At 38.6% G+C, this 24494-nt stretch overlaps 1 long non-coding RNA gene across 1 annotated transcript in view; it reads left to right on the plus strand.

The window, feature by feature from the left end:
* Positions 1-283: 283 nt before the first annotated feature.
* Positions 284-24494, plus strand: part of LOC122811012 — a 51604-nt gene continuing 27393 nt past the window's right edge. Inside the window, exon 1 of the long non-coding RNA XR_006366192.1 lies at positions 284-445. This is a non-coding gene — a long non-coding RNA (uncharacterized LOC122811012). The remainder of the gene's footprint in view (positions 446-24494) is intronic.

The raw sequence follows: 24494 nt of genomic DNA on the forward strand, positions 1-24494 counted from the left end.
ATATCACACTCCTGTGATGAACTGTGTAACTGAAAAATGTTTTCCATTTCACCACTGTGGACTTTACAGCCGTCTGATATGTCATCTATTCCTGTTAAAATGTATGGACACCTGGAAGGGCTGCACTAACTAAATATCGCTGTGTGAGGGACTACAGTGCATTATTTTTCTAGGGGGCTGGAATTCCAGAAGTAACAACTGTTATGATGATTCTGTCTCAAAAAGGCATTTTTTTATATTCTGACCATCATTCTGTGTCTCTCCTTTTATTTCAACAGCGCACTCAAGAAAGTTGTACTGCAGAGCAGGTAGTTTGAATCTGTGCCACAGGAAGCTTGCCACTGGCCTGAATCTTCAGGCATCGCTATGTGTATTGCTGTTGTTCACCCAATAAGCATCATTTGCTGCAGTGTGAAAACGTAATGTAATCTCTGGATCAGACAAAGTAAGTGCCTTTATGCAAATATTTCATCTTGAGTGTTTGATTAAAATCTGTCTAATGTCACAGGAGTGTGAGCATTTGCAGGTGTAACTGCTTTGATCCTCATTCAGGTAAGAGTAATTATTGCACATTACTCAGTAAAGGCTGGAAAACTGTTCAGCATCTAGTTACACAGATGTAGCTCTTGTTAGGACACGGATGTCTGTATTCCCTAACACTCTGGGTGATGGATGGCCTGGCACTACCACCAAATGTCAAGGATGACTGACACTGATGGGGGTTTGAATTTCACCGTCAACCCAAGTGTGACTGACAACACTTGCCACCCATATGTAGAGGACTAGGCTGGCATCAGCTAGTTTTGAATTTCACCACTACTAACTTGTGTGCCTCCTGGGTGTGTGAGGGCAAGGGCTATGGTCCTTGGATCCTGTCCACTGTTCCAAGAAGGTTTGGTGCCCACCAGAGAGATGATCTGTCAATTCACACCACTGATATTGAACAAGTAACAAAAGAAAAGTGGTCACAAATATGATTCAATAAATTCAACAAATGTCACCTGGTTCTAACATCCACACCCAGACTTGGACTATAAACTAACTAATAAGAGTCTAGCAGAACAGACTGCTCTGTGTATGAACCTCAGCATCTTCCAGGGTACTTTACCCATGGTAACTGCCTTGCAAACAATTTATGATTCATACACACACACACACACACACACACACACACACACACACACACACACACACACACACAAACGATTCCCAGGGCCTAGGGAAGACTGGCAGAGTTCTTGAATGTCCTACAGCTTTCTTCCTGGCATGATAGTAATACTACTCCAGACAGGGCTATAGACCCAACCATACCAGTTACCACTTATCTCAAGTTAGCCAAATATAAGCTATAAAAATGAATTAATATTTCACTGGAAGTCTGCACAAGTAGCAAATTGGAAATGGACACAACTGTGTCAACCTATAATGCCAAATAATTGTAAGCATTTTGTCAGATAATGTATAAAAAATATAAGCCATAAGATCTTAAAAGTAAATAAATAAAGCTTTATGTATGCAATAAAGACAATGCTGATGCAAATCAACCAAGTTGAGGTCAAGACAATGCATAGAGAAAGAAAAATAACAATATTATGCAGACAGAATATGTACAAAAAGTCTGATCTACAGCCTGGACCTAACTAAATGTTTTGAATTAGTACAAGGCAGAATTCAAACAGTAAATCTCATAGATGTGTCACTAATCTCCCAAGTAAAGTGTAAGACAAGACAGTTCCTTGATTTTAATTCCCAATATAAACATCTCAGCTGATCATTCTCCCTGGTAACTGAAAGGCGAGTCTGTATGGCCAGCCTTTTGTATAAGTCAGTGTGCCTGGCAGCAGAAATATTTATGTTGTTGCTGCTGTTCAGAGTGCTGTATTTGGAGTGGTTTGCTCAGCCTGTTACATCACATTACCAGAACATGTCAAAAAGTAAGGTACTCCAAACGGAAAAAGCAAACTTGTAAACATAAAAATAATAAAAAACAGTCACCGGAGAAAAAATCTATGTTCTTCCACTTTTAAAACGTCATTAAACACAGAAATACCAAACGACTAAGCGCTTTCACCAGGCTACAAACCACTGGCTTCTTCAGTCCATATTACTACAATACCCACACATTTTCTTTTCAAATTACTCCCATTCCTTCTTATAATCTAACATTGTGTCTAATACAACTATAAAATCATGTGCAATGTTTAACCCCTGAAGCACTGTTATTCTACATTTCCTTATTATGCAATTACCATCAGCAAACAGAACGGAGAAATTATTCATCAACTTTCATTTTACTTTTTCTGCCAATCCCTCTTAAATTTTATTTCCCTCTTATGAACTGTAGCATCAGTTGTCACACTTTCCCCCTCATCCATTCCTTCTACATCCTTAGTGCTAATGTCCCTTTCATCCTCAGTCCCTAAGTCATTCTTCTTGTTTTCATTTCCCTCAACCTCTTGTTCTTCATGTCTCACTTTAGTCTCCACTTCCATTCAGTTACCGCCTGGATTCACTAATAAAATAAGTAACAAAGGGCCACGGCTCCAAAGGCAAACCAAAACTTTATAAGTGCTTTCTTAGCTTATTCTTATTCTTCTCCTCCTACTGATCCCATGCCTCATCCTACCATGACTTCATAACAGCTCTCAACATCTCTAGAACTTTGTCCCAGCCACCTATCCATACTTATCCCTAAACGTTCAACACATTGCCTCACACAAATTTAATGACACCCCCACACCTTTACCCCAAATATAGATTAAACTCTACTTCAACTCAACTCAAATCAAAATAAAATTAAGTGGACAAATACTCTCTAAAAACAAGACTTAAGACCCCAGTGTACTAAAGTCCTGCTAGGAAGAGACATTTACCCTAATACTGGTCCCACCTATCATAAATAAAATCACAATTCCCTTCCAGACACCACTCTTACCCCACAGTGGTCAATCCCCCACCCAGGTAATCTAACGTTTGCCTGCATAAATACTAGAAGCATAAAAAATAAAACTACTGAACTTCATCCCTGGATTACACATCATAAGCCTGATTTTCTTGCTGTAACTGAAGCTTGGCTTAAACCCAGCGTAAACAACTCTGAAATGACACCCAAGCTATAATATTATCCATATAAAGAAGAAAGGTGGTGGTATTGCTTTAATACTTCTCAACAACTACCACTTTCTTCTACCACAAACCAATACCGACATTCAATTCAGCAGAGCTTCTTGTTACTTTCCTGAAAATAAAGAAATAAAAACAAATATGTATTACAGTCATTTATAATCTTCCTGGCAACAAAACGGCTACAGAAGAATATATCCTACTTTGGATATCAATAACAGTTCCACATGAAGAAATACTATGTGATGTCAGTGTCACTTGGTTGGACATAACCCCAGATCTCTCAACTGTACAGATTTTTGCAGAATTCCCAGATTTTGCCTCATATTTTTGGTGTGTTCCTCCTAAAATCTGTACCTTTCTGGCAAATAGGTGAGGATTGAAGTCATAAAATAATAACATTTGAGTTTAAGATTCCACATCCTTCAGAAAATTCATGCTAATGCAAAACCTATTATTCTATCAACTTTCTAAGTTTGTAAGAGCAATATTTAAAATCTGTCCCTATTTGTCCCATCATTTTAGGCTTTGTCCAGATTTTTTGCTCTAAGAGGTTGAGAGGTATGAATTAACCTCTAATTCCCTTACAACTAACATGAATATATATTAATTAATAGCCCCACACATTATAGCAAGTCATCAAATTCCTTATTAGCCTGTATCCTAGTGTCAGACCCTAGCAAATTCACTAATATTGGTACAATGTCAGACTCATTCAGTGACCATCTCCAAATCTATACAACCCAGGCATCTCACACATCCACTTAAACAGCATGTTTATAAAACAACGTGCAACCTATCCAAGTTTAGCCAAAGATATGCATTACTACCATATGACCTACTAACTGGAACATCCTAAAAATCCTCCCCTTAGATGATGCTGCAAATGAATGCAGTACAGCTTTCCTAAATAGCTTTGCACCTCCTAGAAGGAAGAGACTAAAAACAAACAATGCAGTTCAGCTGTCCAAAAGGAGCAGAATGCTAATGCAGTGCAGAGAAAAAGCATGGCAAAAACATAAAACACCGCAGGTCTGTAATCATACTGAAGAGCAAATAAATGAAGACAAAAAACATAACAATATCCAGCAATAGTACACACAACCCTGAAAAAAGACTGGTCAGTCATTAAAGAAGAATTACATCCTGGCTAAAAATTCAACCTAACCCTTCTTTCAATAGCTCACCGCTCGAAACTGCAAAAGAATTCAAGTTGTATTTCATAAATAGTATAGCATCCCTAACCAAGATTCCCCAACATATAATCTCAACCCTGGTTTCTCCTTCAAACCTGTGCCCACAACCTACTCTTAAACTAACTCAAACCATGATCTACTTTGGCAGGTACCTAAAAACTGCAGCCAATAGCACTGTCTACCCTATCTCAATCCTTATAAAAAGGTTAATCCAGGAATCCCACACATTCCTTCTCTCTGGAAAAAAAACACACATTATCCTTCTACAGAATGGATAAAATTTAACAGACTTCACTAATGTTAGACCTATACCAATCTTATCCCCTCTCTCCAAAATACTTTAAAAATGTATTCAAGAACAAATGCTAAACTCTCTCCTGCAGGAAGAACTCCTAACCCCCAGACAACACTGCTTCTGCCCCCCATAGTACTAAAACCACACTTTCAACCTTTACAGATGCTGTCAATAAAGCTCGAGATAATGGAAAAGTAGTCTTGTTCCTTATTTCCAGATTTGTTTAAAGCCTTAGGCACATGTTGTCACAGCAAACTTCTACTTCAGATGTCCTCACCAGATTTATCTCAGCCCACCTTTTTATGATTCAAAAGCTACTTGTCCAATAGGTATCAGTCAGTAAAATGGCACTCCAAACTTTCTCCATATCTCAAAGTTGCCACTGGTGTGCCACAAGGTTATGTCCTTGGTCCCCTCCTCTTTAACTATATACAGATAACACCACACTCATATACACATCAGGCAACCAGGCACATCCCCAAAAAAGTACTTAGGAAGATTTAACAGCCACTGGAACATGGTTTTGAAACTGACAACTCATGCTTACCCCACCCTCAAAAGAAAAACTACTATGTTTTTTCCCATATCCCTCTGTCAGGAAAAAAACTAAATTTAAAATTATATTTCTTAATAATACAGCTGTTGAAGTCACGTCTCATAATAAATTATTAAGGATGATACTGAATGATGATCTTCAGTTCAACCTGCATATATATATATATATATATATATATATATATATATATATATATACACACACACACATATATACATGGGTCTACTTTGATTTACTGAAAACTCATTTCACTGAATTTCAATTCACCCTCAAAACATTGCTAAAAGCTCAAATCACTGAAAACTCACTTCACTGAATCACATTTCACTGAATGTAAGTACTGTTGGGCAAATAAAATGTATATGCCCTTTCCCCCACTGTAGTGCAATCCTGGAGTTAGTATTTATAATTAGGGGGGGTGAGGGGCACAGCCCCCCACCTACTTAGCTTTTATATTTATGAATCTCATTTCACTGAAAGCTATCAATATAAAACCAAAAGTAGGTAAGGGGCTACGCCCCCACCCCCTCCAAATGTGGGGGGCTGTGCCTCCCACACCCATACTAACTTCAGTATCGCACTACAGTGGGGAAAAGGGTATATACGTTTTATTTGCTCAACAGTACTTAACATTCAGTGAAATGTGATTCAGTAAAATTAATATATATATATATATATATATATATATATATATATATATATATATATATATACACACATACACATACACACACACACACACACACACACACACACACACACACACACACACACACACACACACCACACGCACACACACACACACACACACAAGATTGCATAGGAAACTCACCAAAAACTGGGGATGTTTTATACAGCCAAAAACTGTCACCAACACAGCTAAAAACTACACCTGCCATTACTGACCTCCTCCCCTAACTACTTTATGGTGTTCCCATCCTTACTAACCTCCAGGCATCGCAAAAAGCAAAACTTGAATAATGCTATAATAAACAGCGAAATTTGCAGCAAACATCTCCTTTAAAACTCACTATATAGCACTAAAAAGCCTAAAATGGTTAGAATCAGCTAACATATACGCAGCTTCTTACCACCTATAAAACTATACAGCATCCATCTGCTTGTGTGGCACTAAATACCACTCCACACAACCACGTTCCCACTCAGTCATTACGATCCAGTGACCAAAATCTCCTCTCTCCAGAAACCAATCAAATCTGCTTGGCATAGTCTGTATTAATACAATATTACTAAAGCCTGGAACACCTTACCTGTATCTATCAGGTCAATGTTCTCTATCAAAAAAAAAATAGTCACTGCTATGGAACCCAATGCCTGAAGGACTAGTAGTGCTGGAACTTTGTTTTTGCATAGAATAGGATGTACTTGGGATTTTATCTTCTTTAATCTGTGTTGAGGAAGGGAGGCTACACAAGAGATGGTGTTCAGATGAGCTCCTATGAATTTGAGATCTTGAGTGGGGCTTAGCTGAGATTTTGATTGACTTTGATGCCCAGGCGCATGAAGAAGTGCAGAATGAATTATGTTGCTTGAAGCAGCAGATCCTGGTGGGAGTGGTGATGAGCCAGTCATCTAAGTATGGAAACAACCAGAATCTGTACAGTTTCAAGTGAGCTGTTACTGCTGCCATACATTTGGTGAACACCCTGGGGACTGTGGTGAGGCCAAAGGGCTGCAGTCTGAACTGAAAGTGACTGGCTCCTAGCCAAAAGCGGAGAAAATTTCTGGAGCATTTGTCCATCTTTATGTGGTAATACGCATCTTAAAGGTCTATAGAGCACATCCAATAATTTTCCTCTAGAAAGGGAAGTACAGACTGAACCATGACTATCCAGAATTTGGATTGTTGAACAAATTTGTTTAGAAGGCTGAGATCCAGAATTGGTCTCCAGTCCTCTGTCTTTTTGGCACTAAAAAAGCCTTGAGTAAAATCTGGATCCTATGTGGTCTGGTAGGACTTCTTGGATGACTGTTTTCTCTAGCAGCTTTTGGATTTCTAAGGCTGCTTGGTTCTGCTGACTGAATGGAACATCAGGGAGCCTTGTTAGAGATCTTAGATAAAGAAACAAGGGAAATAGAGTGACCTCTGGTAATAATTCTCTGCACCCAAGCATCTGTGGTTATTTGTCGCCAAGCTCTTGAATGCAGAGAAAATCTTCCCCCGACCACTTCCACAGGTTAGCAATTGTGCCCCCTTTCAAGAGCACTGGTACAGCTGGCCACAGAAAGAATCTCTGGAACCCTGATACTAAGGGCCACCTCTGCCTCAGGGTCAGCATCTTCCTCTAGAGCTCCCCCTCTGTCCTAAGGGGAGCCTCCACCACGTGTGTCCTGGAAAGGCCCTTGGGACTTCCTGAACCACATCTTTCCACTCCTCTGATTCCTAGAGTAGAATTATTGGGGAGTAGAAAAATATATGTCCACTGCAGACAGGGTCTTCCCACCTTTATCACACCTAGCTAGAGTTTGTTTGACTTTGAACCAAACAAAGAAGATCCATCAAAGCGAGCACTGATGAAGGAGGACTTGAATGGCTCCATAAACTCACACAGGGGCATCCAGGAGTGTCATCTAATTACAATGCCTGAACCAGCTGACCTGGTCGCACCTTCAGCTGCATGGCAGTGAGCCTCATGAATGAGTTGGAAATAGATTCCAGGGTAGCTAACTGAGAGGCCACTTTTTCTTGGACCTCATCAGATACAGCTCCTGCTAGGGTGTCCAATAGCTCCTTGATCACATCCTTCTGGAACCTAGTGAAATGTGCCAAAAATTCAAGGACCTTGAAGCAAAGGTCAGTGATGCATAAACCCACTTTCCAAATCTGTCAGTCGCCCTAGACTCTCAGTTAAGGGGATGAACAGAGGAACTTTCCTCAGCTAGTTCCTTTTTGGTGGCTGCAACCACCACCATGGCATCTACTGCTAACCCTTTTGCCCAGTGCTGTTGGTCCTCAGGAGCATTCTGGGGAATTGGTTCTGTAGAGTCAGGAGCCTTACAAGCCCACTGAGCGATCACATTAATGAGATTGTCAGCAGGAGGGGTCACTCAGGAAGTAGATGGGTGAGAACTGAAGGCTTGCAAGTACACTGACTCCTTGGAGATATGGTCTTTGTACTTCCAGTTACCCCTCCCTTTAAAGATATCTAGAATATTTCCAAAGAAGACGACTTCTGGGGGTGATTGAGGGAACCTTCCCCATAATCAAAATTTGTGTCCTCAGTGACGGACTCTTCAGGAGAGTCTAGGTATTTCCTCTTATATATTTTCTTCCAAGGAGGCTGTTCAGTGGGAATGTCTGAGGAGGACTCAGAAGAAGAGTGACCCTTTGCTGGTATCTCTTGCAGCCTTGGAGCTCACTGACTGGGCATGGAGGTTGGTGGAAACTCCAGTTAAGAAGGGGTCAGGAGATGGAACTCCAGCACAGCAGGTGCCACCTGAGAGCCTGCAGTGGCCAATGCTCTCTACATTTCTTGGAAGGCAGCCGCCTCCCCTGAAAAGGGATGAGAGCCCAGAACTGGGAGAGACAAACTTGGAACAGAGGTCACACCCCGCCCCGAGAGACCCACCTCCAAAGCAGGAGCCAAGGAAGGGCCCCCAACCACCAGCATTCCAAGAGGTAAGGGCAACTCCATATAAAAAGGAGAAGTCGACTCAAACTCCTTGGGCCCAACAGCAGTGCCATGATCTCAGGAGTCCACCGGTTCCAACGGAACCAAAGAAGTTAGAGCCAACTCCGGAACCAAAAATAAAAAGGCTGTCAGTACTGGAGCAACTGTAGCCTGAGTGGTCGGAGTGGGGAGCTCTAAGGCCTCTGAGGAGGTCAGAGGAGGAAGAACTGGTGGAGTCCTGGGGGAAAACATCTCTGCTCCAGGTGGGAGAGGAGGTTGGGAGGAGACCGAAAGACTCCTAGCCACAAGGAGCTGGTCCACCAACCTCACTACATCTACTTCAGTGAGACTCATGGAGGAGCAAACAGACAATCCAGAGGAGGATTCTGGCCTTTCCAGAAAGAGACCAGGAAGCTGACCATAGATAGGGTCAGTAGAAGTACCTTGTCCTGGGTATACAGAGAAGTTCACTTTTCAGCACTGAAGGAGTGGGTTAGACCTGCTGTGGTATAGTAGGAGATGTCGGCACTGACTGGGAAGCTGAATAAGTCAGTGCCATTGGAGCTGAAGTGGCTGCTACCAAGGAGGAATGCCATTCTGAGAGCTTTGGAACCTTAGGTTTTGGTTCCAAGGAGGAACCACAAGAAGAGGGCTTTTGTTTTTTTGTGATCGGTGCAGATGGAGAAGTCAGTATTGACTGACTAGTCTTGGAACCAGAGGCCTTTGGAACCATATCAGCCTTGGATAATGGTTCATCAAAGGGGGTTTTAATAAGCCCTTTAAGAATTAGCTTATTTTGACATTCTACCAAGGCCCTAGTACTGAAGGCCTGGCAAATGGAGCACTGCAGATCTAAATGTGGACACAGGAGGAGTGCCCATTGGAGTTATGTATTCTCCACCCACAGTCCTGACACTGCTTAAAATCAGTCATGCCTTTGGACTTGTCTGCCATGTTGACGACTAAGAAAACAAAGGAGGTCAACAGGCAGAACTGTAGTCATACACACGCACACACACAAGGATAGAGAGAAAAATGATATCAATGGTAGATAGAGCTAACTAAAAACAGCTAAAAAATAGTTAGAAGAACAGTGGTACAAAAAGAAACTACCTAATAGTATAAAAGGGGACTACCAGTGATGGTATGAGAAAGGATACCAGTGGGTATGGAAAATAACTTACTTGCTCGAGAAAAAATAGGCAGAGATGAGAAAGCAAAGGTTTTTATTAAAGAGGGAGAAAGGAAAAGTAGAAAGACTAATACATTTTAGATATTTACTTAGCTGCGAGAGGAGAATAGGCTGATACTTCTTGCAACAAGAGTGGCAAAGGAGATCGGAGGTAGTATAGAGATGGGCATTGTCCGTAGAGTCTTAGCTCAAGATATTTTGTGGCTGGTGCGAGCTGTATAATGGCTGAACTGGTTCCAAAGTCCCAAGAGTCAAAATCAGATGAAGAGTAACAACATCAGCTCATTATTCTGCATGTATTGTTCCCACAGTTCCCATTTTTTCCATGTAATTTGCTCCTTATCATCTCTGTTACTATGTTCACTACTTGTAATACAGTTGGTTTAGACTTTAATTTCCATTTTCTAGTAATAGCTTGTTTGGCAGCAACCAGAATTAAACTCATTAAGGCCTTACTATGTCTAGGCAACTCGGAACATGTATCACAGCTCAAAAAATAATTTCCTTAGTCACACCAATGTGCTCACACAGTATTTCTCACAGAGAAATCTGTAGGGAATTTTTAGGTATGCCAATCCGTTACAGTCCAAAAAAACATGCTCCCAATTACCTCTTTCTTTTCCATCACATCTCCAACATGTTCAGTCTACCTGAGGGAAAATACTGTGGAGTCTGCTCAGGGGTATACAAGTATCAATGCAAACACCTTCAAGCAAAAATCCTAAATATTTTAAACTGTTGCATATTTGGGAGCCATACATATATCCTCCTTTTGTTTCTTTTTGAATTACCTATCCAATCTCTCTTCCCAATCCTTTCTAACCTTCTCTGATTGATTCTTATAGTTATCATGCAATACATTAAATGTCCATTTCCAACATACTCCTGGTTCTTCTAGTGTTTTTATCTGTCTGTCAAGCATTTTCCTTTGGAACACTGGAACATGTTTCACTGGCAAAGTCTCTTTATTATCAGAAGATCTACAAGCAGAGTCCCCTTGTGTTTGCTAACTCAGTTTTTGTTAGACAAACTTTTGTATTTCCTCTTTGTATGTTCTGCATCAAAAAATGACTTTGATCCTCCAGGAAAAAAAAACACTCTAATGATAGCTAGATACAGCAGTGTAAATGACACACCTGCTTTTCAACATTGTCTGACTGAATAAATTTACTCTTCTGCCTGGTGTACTGTAAGTAATCATTTTCCACAAACACTCTGTCTCCAACTTCCTTCTGCCATAGTTCTTTTCAGACTCAACCCCTTTTGCTATTAGGATTGCATCTTTACTATTAGAGGTCTTGGCTGCTTTCTAATGACAATGTTTGGAGCATACACATGATGTGCTCTTTCAGTTAACAACTCCTGTTGTGGAATACAAATCCTGTAGCTTATTTTTGGTTTCATTAAATTAATAAATTCTGTTCCTTCCAATTTGTCTGGTACAGCACAAAATCTCATGATTTCCTTACCCACTGTGTCCTCTAATTCTACAATATTTTTAAACGTCTCTTTTTTTTTAAATGAGAAACATCTTTAATAAATTATCACTTATGACATAGGCAATCATACATTTATAAAAATGAAAACAAACCATATTGACACAATCTTAGTTGCAAGCATTTTACATCACAAACCATGCTGACATAATTCTAGTTTCAAACATTATACATCAGTTATAATCTAACCAGTCATTGTCAAACATTACATAGCTCACTCAAGTCCTGCATTGTTTTAAACATAATTCCTCCCTTGTATGTATTGTTGCCATAATTCACATTTTTCCTACTTAATTTGCTCATACCCTTTTCTAAAGATCACAATTCCAGTTGTTTTATCTCTTACTATAGTCACTACGTCAAGTACAGTAGATTTAGACTTTTGTTTCCATTTTCTAGTAATTGCTTTTTTGGCAGCCACCATAATTAGATTCAGCAAGGCATCACTATGTCTAGGCAATTCTGATTCTGTCATAGCTCAGAAAAATCATTTTCCTAGTTGCACCAATTTGCTCACCCAGTATCTCTGGCAGTGTAATCTGAAGGGAATCCTGAAAGTCTGCCAACTCATTACACTTCCAGAAAATATGTTCCCAATTACCTTTTTCTTTCCTAACATGCCTACAGCATTTGCTGTCTATCTGAGGAAAAAATTCTTTGGAGTCTACTTGGGGTATAAAAAAAAAAATATATATATATATATATATTTTTTTTTTTTTCATTTAACTGTGTAGTTTTTGTTGAATTTGTCATGTTTTAAATGAAAATAGGTGGGGGGCTTTGCCCCCCCACCCCCAATAGCCCCCATACCCCCCTAACTATATATATCAACTCCAGGGTCGCACAACATTAGGGAGGGGGGCAAATCCCCAGGTTTTTGCCATGAATACTGGCTGTCGACCAAATGAATGCCGATCAAATGGTCTGTCGATCTTCTAAGGTAGACCCATATATATATATATATATATATATATATATATATATGTAAACATTTCCAAACAAAAATCCTAAATCTTCTAGGTTTTGTTGCATATTTGGGAAACATATATGTATCTCCCATTGTTTCTTTGTGAATTGTTCATCCAATCTCTCTTCCCAAGCCTTTATAATGTCCTCTGAATGATTCTTATAGTCATCATGCAATATTTTATATGCTCTACTAATTCTTCCTTTATTTAACAGCAGCTTCTGTTATAGATTCTACTAAAAACTCTATCAGTGTCAGTCTTTCATTTAGGACCCCTCTATTTCTTTCTTTTTGTCTATACTCTGATATCAATCCTTGATAGGGAAGGGAATCTCTAACCTGCAGTCCAAATAAATACTTGGTGTCTTCCTATTCTGTTACCGTTCCCTCTCTAGTTTTTTGCTCTCAATACCATGGTTCCTTTGCCGATTTTCTCCAATAAATTCCTGCCCCGTCTTGCCTATTGTCTGTATCCCAAATTGCAATCATCCCTATCAGCAGAATCTTCTTTCTCTATTCCTGTGTTGTCTTAATTCAGTCACATTTGTGAAACATGGTTGTATAAGAAAAAGTGGAAAGAGTGGACTTCTGTTGACTAAACTTGTGGGAACTGAAAGGCATTTGCCTCACTTCATGTCATTAATGTTTGGAAGCACACTGAGGGGAGAGGAAGAGGAAGGAAAAGGGTAAGTAAGTAAAGCAGTGTTTGTTCTTAACAATATTTCTATCAAACTTTTCACAATATAAATTGCATGTTTTGTAGTAAAACATTGTAGTTGTTCTTGTATGTGAAAAAGATACTAAAGCAAACAGATGCCATTCTTCTCTGTTTCATTCTTCTTTTTTAGTATTAAGAAATTTAGGCATTAGAATGCAATAAGAGAAAAAAAAGACTTGACAAAAGTATGTTTAAGTTAATAGGCCGTAATCTTTGGTTATCGATGTGGGGAATCAGGTGCAAAAGTACATAGGTCATAGTATATGTGGAGCTGATATGTTTTCTCTTACTTTTGCACAAGGGAATGTCTGTAATAAGTTTTAAGTGGAAACAAGTAAATAAGAGAACAATGTCTCTAATGAAAAGTTTTCCTTCAGTAATACATGTTTGGCTTGTCATAAGTCTGCAGTTGAGGACTACTTTTTTATTTTATTTTTCCATGGAGATGAGCTGATAAGACGATAAAAAGTCAAAACACTGGTTTCTTCAAAGCTAAAAGTTAATGTTTTCTGAAAGCACACAAATTGTTTTTCAGATCTAGAAGGGGAATATAGATAAAAAAGAACATACACCAATTAGTCTAAGTAGAAGGTCAGGCAATAACATTTGTCTTAGCATAGATAACCTCAGTTTTAGGTTAATTAAGGCCTATGTTTGCAGCTGTTTCCTGTTAGGAGGGTTAAACTTCATTATTTGAAGATGTGCATAGTTTTGTGTTATGGTGTTGTTCTTTCTATGTTTGGAAGACATTTAGAATTCAGGCTAGACACTGACTTCCCTATCAGGGATGGATATCAGATTATAGGTAAAAAGAAAGGTACAGGGGAATCCTGTGAAAGACCTACTCTGGTACTGCATTTAGTTGAATCTAGAATAACTGTTGCTGTTTAAAAAGGGATAATTAATATGGCACATAAAATATTGCACTATAACTATAAGAATCAGATGAGTTTTAGAAAAGATTGGGAGGAGAGACTGGATAAGCAATTCACAAGGAAACAATGGAAGGACATATATATGGCTCCCATGTAAGCAACAAAGTAGAGAAGATTTAGAATTTTTGCTTGGAAGTGTTTGCATAGGTATTTTACACTCCAAGCAAACTCCAAAGCATTTTTCCTCAGGCAGATGGCAAATCTTGCAGGTATGATGGCATAGAAATAGGTAAGTGGGAACATATGTTTTGGGAGTGTAATGAGTTGGTAGACTTTACAAATCACCTATAGAGCACTCTGTCATAATTATTAGGTGAGCAAATTGGTATAAGTAAGGAAATTATTTTTTGAGCAAGGATATAGGATCTGTAAGGACATATTAAGGCCTTGTTATGTTTAATTCTGGTGGCTGTAAAAAAAAAGCAATTACTAGAAAATGGAAATCAAAGTCCACACTAACTGTATTTGAAGTATTGAATATTGTAACATAGATAAACAAATGGAAGTGGAATTTTTAGAAAAGGGTAAGAGGAAATTACATAAGAAAAATGGAAAATGTAGGAACAAGACATATACAATAAGGTTTTGGAGGATGAGGGAATGATTTTAAGAGAAGGTAGGATTTGAACAATTTATGTACTTTTGGATTGACGATAATTATAGAAATTAATATGTGTAATGCATGATATTTTTAACTGGGAACACGTTAATATGGTTTGTTTTCTTTTATATAAATGTATGTTTGCCTACGTCTTAAGTGATAATTCAGTAAAAGTCTTAAAAAATCCACCTTTTCCTATGTAAGAAAAGTATTTTGCTGAGCGGTGTCCAGAACTAAGCCCAGAAAGGCAATCCTGTGTGATGGAATCAAGGAGGAGTTTTGTACATTTATCTGAAATCACAGATTGATGAGAAGAGATGAAACCTATGTAAGGACATTTGGCATATGGGAAAAGACTCTGGCAAAGATATGCAAGTCATCTAAATAAGGATATATATAAATGCCATGCAGTCTGCAATGAGCTATCACTGTAAATGCCATGCAGTCTGCAATGAGCTATCACTGGAGCTAGACACCCTTGGGGCTGTAGGAAACCCAAGGAGTAAAACAGAGAACTGAAAATGTGTTCAAGACATAAAGAATCTGAGAAATGTCATGAAGCCTCTGGCTGTATGAATTTGTTGATAAATAACATTTAGGTCTCACTTTTCCATTACACTCAAAGGAAGAATGGGAAGCATCAGAGTCTGAAAGTTCAGCATTTTGAATTTTGTTAGTTCCACATACTAATCAAGATAGGAAATATCTAAAACGGTTCTCCGTGAAAGCTCTTTCTTTAGTACCAGAAACATTCTGAAATAGAAGCCTCTGCCCCTTTTATATAAAGCCACTTGTTCTATGAATCCTAGAGTGAGTAAAATATTGACAAACATGAGGGAAAAAGAAAGGAGTGTTCATATCTAGTGCTAACTATAACCATCCAGAAACACCTTTAGCAAACATCATTCTGTAATAATCTGTTGCCAAAGGGCGGTGTAAAGGAATAACTTCTGGGACAGATATCAAGAGAGGATATGTGGTAGGTGATAGAAAGCTGGCATAGTCATTCTGAAGTATCAGACTGTCCCTTTTTGGAAAGGATCATTGCTTCTTCTTGTTCATTTCCTCCCATCTTTAATTTTTGCTCCTTGTTTGTCTTGAGATGGCAAGGGTTTCCTTGTTTTGCTTTTTAAAAAGAAAAGACCATCTGGGAGATTTGTAAAGGGGGGGGGGCTGGAAAAATCTCAGACGTACATTGAACTTCCCTCTTTCATCAAATTGCTTGAGGAACTGAGTAGCAGCAGGACCAAACAAAACTGCCTTATCTAATGCAAAATTCCAAATTTCACACAGTACTTCATCATCAAACTTTTGGTTGAGTACCCAGGCATATAATCTAAAAACTATGGCAACGTCAGATAGAAAGTGAGCTTTTTTTTCTGAGAACCGAAAGTTAATGTTTTTTGAAAGCATACAAACTGCTCTTCACATCTGGGAGGGCAATAGAGACAGAAAAAAAAACACAGCAATTAGTGTAAGTAGGAACGCAGGCTGTAGCTTGTGCTTAACCATTGGTAACCTTATTTTAGGTAAGGTAATTCCTGTCGGTGCAGATATCAATATGGGGCATTCATTCCTATCTGGAGCACTAAACTTTATTTTTGAAGATGTACATAGTTTTGTGTGTTTGTTCTAAATTAATATAGGGTGGGGTGTCCTGAAAATGTATTTAGTTTTTTTTGTTTGTTTGAGGGTTTTCATTAAAACATAAAGTCTTGAAAAATGTGAGATAGTTTTAAATGGAGATGAGAAGAAACAACTGTATAAAAGACCAGTCTACAAAACAGTGTGTGCATGTAACAGAAAAGCTGGAAATACACATTAAAAAAAGTGTCATGCATAATAGATGAGAATAATAGCTTTTTATCATAATGGCTATGCTATCCATATTATCTTGGAATGTAAAAGACCTTATATGTATAGACAAAAAGGAAGGAGTATTGAATTATACTAAGAAATGCAGAGTGCAAATAGCAATGCTGAAGGAGATACATTTGGAAAGACATGAGCATGTGAATCTGACAAAGAAAAGATTTCAGGAAGGATATTCAGCAGAATATCAGGAACAAAGGAAAACAGAAGTAATTATACATTTGCCATCTGCTAGAGGGGCTCCAATAGTGAAAGAAGAGGGAAAAAAAGACAATAGTGGTAGATTTGTGGTAGTAAGGAGCTACTGGCAAGAGAGAATGATTATGCTGGCATGTTCCATGAAAAAATGTTATTATGGACTTAAGAAAATGTTGGGAGAAATATTTAGCTTTCAGCAGGCAATGGTACTGTAAGGTGAGGACTGTAACTTGATTTGCAATAGTGAGGATGTATCTAGGGGGACCTATAAGGAAACATAGCAAAATGGGGTATATTTCTGAAGAATGTTATGAAAATATTTGGTATAGAATATGTGAATTCAGTAGTAGGAATTCAGAGAATTGTTCATATCATTCCCCAAGGTATAATAACTAGGCTAGACTAGACAGAAATTATATTTCACAGGAATATTTGCATTTAATTGAAAGATTTTACACATATCCAATAACTGTTTCAGATAATGCACCGATAAAAACTAAGATAAAAATGCAGGGTAAAAAATAAAAATGACACACTGGCGCTTTCCTAGTTACCTGTTAAAAAGAAAGGAATTTAAGGAATCGGTACTGAAAATTTTTTGAGCGTTATTAGGGGAACATACAGGGGCCGACAAAGTTTAAAGTATTGCAGAATAAAGGGAATCTCACAGAACAAGTAGAGGCACAAATGCAGAGTACAAAAGAGAAAATAAACGAGTACATTGTAAATATTCATGAGTTTAGAGAGACTGTTTTTAAGCAACTATTTTTTGATAACTCCAGAATACAAAAATGATTAGGAAAAAACTTAAGTAGCAGATGGTAGAAAGGGTTGTTACAGACTTAGCCTATAACAAGAAAAATAACCAGTGATCGTGCAGAGGTTTTAGAGATATTTAGAACATTTTATGAAGATTTGTATAAAGCAAACAATTGTGGAAATCAAGAAAGAGCACACATGGAAATATTTATGGAAGGCTTAATTTTGCCAAGGTAAGAGGTAGATGAGGCTCAACAACTAACAGTTAAGATAGGAGGGGATGAGATAAAAGGGGTGATGTATAATCAATCTTCAGGAATGTTTTCAGGGACAGTTGGTATTCCTGAGGATCTTGGGAAGAACGCTGTGGTGGCGATATTACCCAAGGATGGTAAAGATCCATCAGACTCAGCTAAATATAGACTCATTTCAATATTAAACCATGGTAATAAAGTGTTTATGTCTATACTAGGTAAAAATGGCAAAGATGTTTCCAAAATAGATATTGTCAGTGTGGTTTTTAGAAGGGGAAGCAAACATTTGACATCAGTAGAACAGTAATTATCCAGATGAAAGCTGAATGTAAGAGAATACCACTGTTGCTGGTGAGTCTTGATGCAGAGAAAACATTCAACAGAGTAAGCAAGGCTTTTATGAGTAGGGAAAATGAAAGCATTTGCATTTCTTGATACAATACTAGGGTCAATTAGGATATATGAAGGATCAGAGGCAAGAAATCAAGTGGGATGGTTTCTCTCTGAGAAGTTGTGTCTAAATAAAGGAACCATGCAGGAGTCTCCATTTTCTCCTTTGTTGTTTGCTTTATATTTAGAGCCACTTTCAAAGAAAATAAGCGACTTAGAAATGCAAGGATATTAATTGGTATGGTAATCAAAGAAGTTGGCCTTATTTACAGGTATTACTTTGTATCCAATAAATCAAAAAATGACATCTCAGCGTTGTGCAACATTTTGAGACAGTTTCAAGTCTTTTCCAGATATAAAATTAATGAAGATAAAACCCACACACAAATTGGTTCAGCAATACCCAATTGAGACTGAGGCAAGGAAGCACGTGCCTGAGATTGGGTCGTCAGTTTCTTGGGTGTGGTCCATACCCTGGGACTTAGAAACTCGGTAGTTTTCAAAAGAACATTACACGTGAAAGACGTCGGTTTCTGCCAAGAATCGGTAGTGCGAAGTACTTCCTCGGGAGCGGGTGCTTACTCAGCGGCTCTGGACCCATCCAAGGGAGAGACAACCACAGGATCCTTGGACAAAGAGCTTTGCTGCATACTAGACTCCAAAAGGGTCGTGGTAGCGGCCTGCAAATCCACAGAAGTGGGCATCAGGGGCTACAAAAGCACCTCACTGAGGACAGGAGAACTGATGACTAGCTTAATGGAAGTGTCATCTGTAGGTTTGGACCTGTGCAGTCGGTCTCTGTCTTTATCCTTATGTTTTTTCGGAAGATCTGCTGTCAGATGGCTTACCAAAGCCAAATCTGAATTTGAGGAATGTAAGCAAAAATATCTAGCTACAATAAGGGCCCGACAAAGTACAGTTGTGTACACTTACCATAAATGTAGATGTTCGAGTGTATTCACTGTTGCAGTCATTACATTTGGGTAATCTGTTGGCAGGCCTGAATTCCAAAGTCTTGGGTCCTGCATCGGTTGCTGTCTTCTCTTCCATGACGTCAGGTCGTCAGGGGTATAAAACAAGCAGCCAATGCCATTTTCTTTAGTTTTTCTTGCCCCAGATGTCAAGTGCCCCCCAAATGGGTAGCAAAAATATATATAAACTATATATACGTGCAACAATACAAACCTTACCTTCATCTACAAGCAAATACACTACAAAGGTTATAGAAGATAGTGAAGGATAGAGAAACTCCAGAATAAAAGGGGGATGGCGGGTGGGTAACCTGGACTGCAACAGTGAATAGACTCGAACATCTACATTTATGGTAAGTGTACACAACTGTACTATGTTCTTCATGTTTCACTGTTGCAGTCATTACATTTGGGTAGAATACCAAAACTATGGATGGGAGGCTGGAGCAAACTGCATTAGGGTGGCTATAAGGCCCTGCAGAACTGCAGTGGCAAAGCCTGCCCTGGACTTAGAGTAGACAGGCAAAGGATAATGCTTTGTAAATGTGAGAACAGAACTCCAAGTAGCAGCCTCTAGAATGTCTTTGGTTAGTACTCCTCTGAGAAAAGCTGCTGATGTAGCTGCAGCCCTGGTGAAATGAGACCTGATGCCCTTGGGCACCGGTTTGCCATGGTGTAAGTAGCAGAAATGAATGCAGTGGCTTATCCACTTTGAAATAGTCTGCTTTCAAATAGCCTTTCCCTCTGATCCTGCAGCAAATGTCACTAGTTTTTCTTAGAGCTTTAGTCCTGCTCAAGTAGAATCTTAGTTGTCTGTATACGTCCAAAGAATGCAGAATCTGCTCCCCGTTGTCCTGCGGATTTGAATAAAAAGTTGGCAGATGAATAGTTTGGTTAAGAGCCACACTGGAAACCACCTTAGGCATAAATGAAGGATTGGTCCTGAGGGTAAAATATGATAAAAGGCTTCACAGCCATGAGGGGCTGTAGCTCTTAGACCCTTCTTGCTGAAGTAATTGCCAGGAGCAGAGCTGTTTTCATTGAAAATAACTTTAGATCTGCAGTTATCAGCATAAGATTTTCTAGTACTAGGCCTTCTGGCTTCCAAAATGACATCCATCACAGCTTTACTGAGAGGTGGTGTTTGAATAACTACATGCCATGCTGCCAGGTTCAGTGTTTGGAGCTGATTGTGCAGGATCTGATTGTTTTGCTGGGACAGTAAGTGAGGTATTTGAGGCAAGTACCAAGCTGGGAATTGAGACATGTTCCTTAGGATTGGCGGGGCCAGTCCGGGGAAATTAGTATCATCTTTGGTTTCTCTTGTCTGACTTTTAGTAGGACCTTGGGAAGAAGAGGCAGAGGAGGAAAGGTGTAAACTGATAGGTTTTTCCAACTGAAGGATAGGGCGTCCACTTTCCATGCTTGTCTGTGGTAAGTCCTTGTGCAGAATTTTTCCAGTTGATAATTCTGAGGAGAGGCAAATAGGTCTATGTCCAGGCTCCCCATTTCTTTATCTGGCTGAAGACTTGTGGATCTAGTTTCCACTTGTGAGGGTCCATAAGGTTTCTGCTTAAATCGTCTGCCAGAGTATTTTGCTTTCCTGGCAGGAATTGAGCTTAAAGATGTACTTGGTAAGTCAAGAGTGGGTGGGAGGGTGGCCTAATGGTTAAGGTGTTTGCCATACAAACACAAGGTGCAGGGTTTGAGTCTCACAAGGGGTAATTGGCTAGGCTTAAAATGGCTCGCAAGGGCAGTTAGCTTAGTACTAACCTATGAACCTATAAGGCTGTGTCCCACAGTGCCATGGCTAGTCTGCAAAGGGGGTATGAGTGCGTGCCCCTCTGCTTGTTTATATACCACATAACCGTGGTGTTGTCCGTCTTTATCAGTAGTTGTCCTGGATGAAGTAAGTCTTTGAAGGCTGTCAGGGCATTTTGAACAGCTAACATCTCTTTTTGGTTGATATGCAGATGCATTTGTTTTGGGGTCCATATGCCCTGACTGCATCTTCCCGCCAGGTGGGCCCCCCCATGCATAATCTGATGTGTCTGTTGTTAAGGTTTGGCTGGCAGGGGGTAGAGTGAAAGCCCATCCCATGTTTTGGTGACATGCCTTTGCCCACCATAGAAACTCCTGTTGTAGGCAGGGAATGAGAGGAATCATTGTTTCCAGACTGTGACAATGTTGACTCCATAAACTTTTTAGGTACCACTGTAGTTTCCTCATATGCAGTCTTGCATATGGAATCAGAATGCAGGATGCCATGAACCCCAAAGCCTGCAGAGTTTGTCTTGCAGATAACTGGGTTTTTGTTGCCATCAATTTGAAGTAGGTAGTCAGTTGCCTTTGTTTGTCTGGCGTGAGGAAAGACATCTGGGCTGTTGTATTCAAGCTTGCACCCAGGAATGTTATCTTTTGAGAAGGTACCAGTTGTGATTTCTTTTCGTTTATTGTGTATCCTAGGCATGGTAGAAGCCTTTTTCACAAATGCCAGATGCTGAAGAAGAATGTCCTTGTTCTCTGCTTGAATGAGACAGTCGTCCAAGTAAGGTTATATTTGTATACTTGGCTATCCTCCGCTTGTTGTAATCCAAAAAATAAGCGACACTGAAGGCATACTAAATCTCATTGATATACAAAGAAAGACATGACATACAGATATAGCGCGCTTTCATCTCACTCACTGAGACTTCATCAGAATCAATTGTTGTTAAGAACCTCCATATTTAAATAACCTTCCACAGGATTCTATTGGCTCCCATGGCGCTTAATAAATTAATAAATCAAATAAATGTAAAATAACACATCTCAGTGTGGTATAGCATAAATTCATGTTTCCTAATTAAAAAAATCTAATCTATAATATCTAAAAATGTGATATATAAAAAAAGTATATACAAACAATGTATAAAAACAGTATATAAAAAATATATGTAGAGGGAGATATAAACAGCATACAGCTAAATAAGCATATTGAGACATAATCTTGTAATTAATATTTAATTTATTTATAACACTCTCTTGGGATTTAGTAACAATAACTTCAGGGCTGGTTTGATGGAGATATGGTCATTCATACCCAAGTGGGAACAAGAATCTAGTCTTATCTGCCATATCATTTCACGAAATTCCAGGAATGTCTCCCAATCACCACCCTTGTCTTTTTGTTTTACCTCTTCCTGTACCCAGAATTTAATATTTGTATTCGTACATCTTAGTGTTATTTTCATTCTTTTTATTAATGTCCCTTACATGTTCATATATATACGAATTCTCAAGTTCCTTTCGGTTTTCCCCACATAATATGCCCAACATGTCTTACAGTATGCCAAATAAACTACTCCTTTTGTATAGCAACTGGAATATGTATAACTCTTCAATTTGAACTTAATACTAGGAATAGTAAGTTCCTTTTCACCCGCTATGAATGGGTATTGTGCACATCTTCCACATTTGTGTGTACCTACCTTTGCGTGTGCCCCCTCATTATTTTCACCTCTCTTTTTCTCCAAAATATTTTTGAGATTCATATTTCTCCTAAAACTATATTTTAAAGGTTGCTGAAAAATTTGTACTCTAGTGGGCATTCTACTAAACATATTCCAAATTCCATTGATACACCTCTTCATCCATACTGTATCAGAATAATAGGTTAAAACCAAATGTGGTAATTCTAGCCCTGGTATCAACCTATCATTTCCCATATGATCAGTTCTACAAATATTTCCACCCTTGTTTGTCTTTTTTGACATACTGTTCATTTTTTGTATAATATTAATTGTCCCTCCATTCAACAATAGTGGTCCATAGTCTGTATCTCGTTTTTTTATTATTTCTTTTTTGATATGCCGAATCATCTTATCAGGATATCCTCTTTCACTAAACATCTCGTGAACAAAGTCAACTTCTCTTATAAAATCAGTTGAGTCCGATGTCATTCTTGACACGCTAATCATCTGACCCTTTACAACGTTCCTTTTAAGGTAATAGGGGTGATCACTCTGGTAATGTAGGTAGGAATTAGAATAACATTCCTTCCTAAAAATGTTAGATCTATATGTTTTTCTACTATAATCTTTATTTACCCTAACATCTGTAGTGTATCTCATCGCTGTCACAATCAAAAGTAAATTGTAAGAAGTTAGTACTATTGTTCAAAACTTCCATAAATTGCTTAATAAGTTTGTATGTCCCATCCCGGACAATAAAAATATCATCCAAAAACCGAACGTATCTCACAATGTACTGTTTAAATCTTGACCGAACAATGTGCAATTGCTCCCAATATAACATAATTATGTTGGCGTAAATTGGGGCACAAGCTGAACCCATTGCAACCCCATCAAGTTGGTGGTAAACATCCCCCTGAAAGTAAATGAAGTTATATTTCAAAACCAATTCCATACTCTCAAGTACAAGTTTAAATTCATCAGGGTTCAGCATTTGAAATTCAGTAAGCATCTTTTCAAACCATTCTAGGCCCTCCTTGTGAGGAATCACTGAAAATAAATAGTCAAAAGCAGGAAACTCTCTTTGAATGGAATGGTACTAAATTTCCCCAAAAAATCCCAGGAATCAACTAATATATGTGGGTATTTCAAAAGAATTTTTTCAAATTTTGTATCCACATATATAGCTAAAGGCTGAGTCTTAGGACCCTGTGATGTAACTATAGGCCTCAAAGGGGGGGTCTTCAATTTGTTTGTGTATCTTCGGGATTCCACAAATTGCCGGTATAACCGGTTTAGATACCTTGAGGAAATTGAAAAGGTCAACATCAATTAATCCTTGCAATAAATTATCTTCTAATATAAGGTCAATTCTTTTGTACGATACATTTAATTCATTTTTAGATATAATACAGTATCTATTGTCTATAGCCAGGATTTTTAGCATCCTATTAGTGTAGTCCTATTGGTCCATAAGGACTACCCCTCCCCCCTTGTCGGGTTTCATAACCCTAATTCTACCAGTTTAGTTGCTGCAAAATTTCACATTCTTGCACAGTAAGGTTGTTTCTCAACTTACTTCTCTTCACACATTCATCCCTGGCCATGTTAATAGTACACATTTCAAACTTATAAATATCCTGCTGCAAGGGTGGGTTGAATGTACTTTGTTTCTTCAATTTGCTATCTCTGTAATGTGGATTATCCTGAAATAACACTGCTAGGTTTAACTTCCTAGTAAAAAGTTTAATATCCACCACTATTTCATCAATTTTCGGTTTTCTTGTTGGTACAAAAGTAAATCCTTTGGTAAATAGTCCAAAAAATCCCTCTGTTACCTCTATGTCTGTGTAATTATAAATATTAAAATTGTTGTATGTATGTATT

The sequence above is a fragment of the Protopterus annectens genome, chromosome 9.part0 (assembly GCF_019279795.1).
Source record: "Protopterus annectens isolate FY-2018-M chromosome 9.part0, PAN1.0, whole genome shotgun sequence".
Lineage (NCBI taxonomy): Eukaryota > Metazoa > Chordata > Ceratodontiformes > Protopteridae > Protopterus > Protopterus annectens.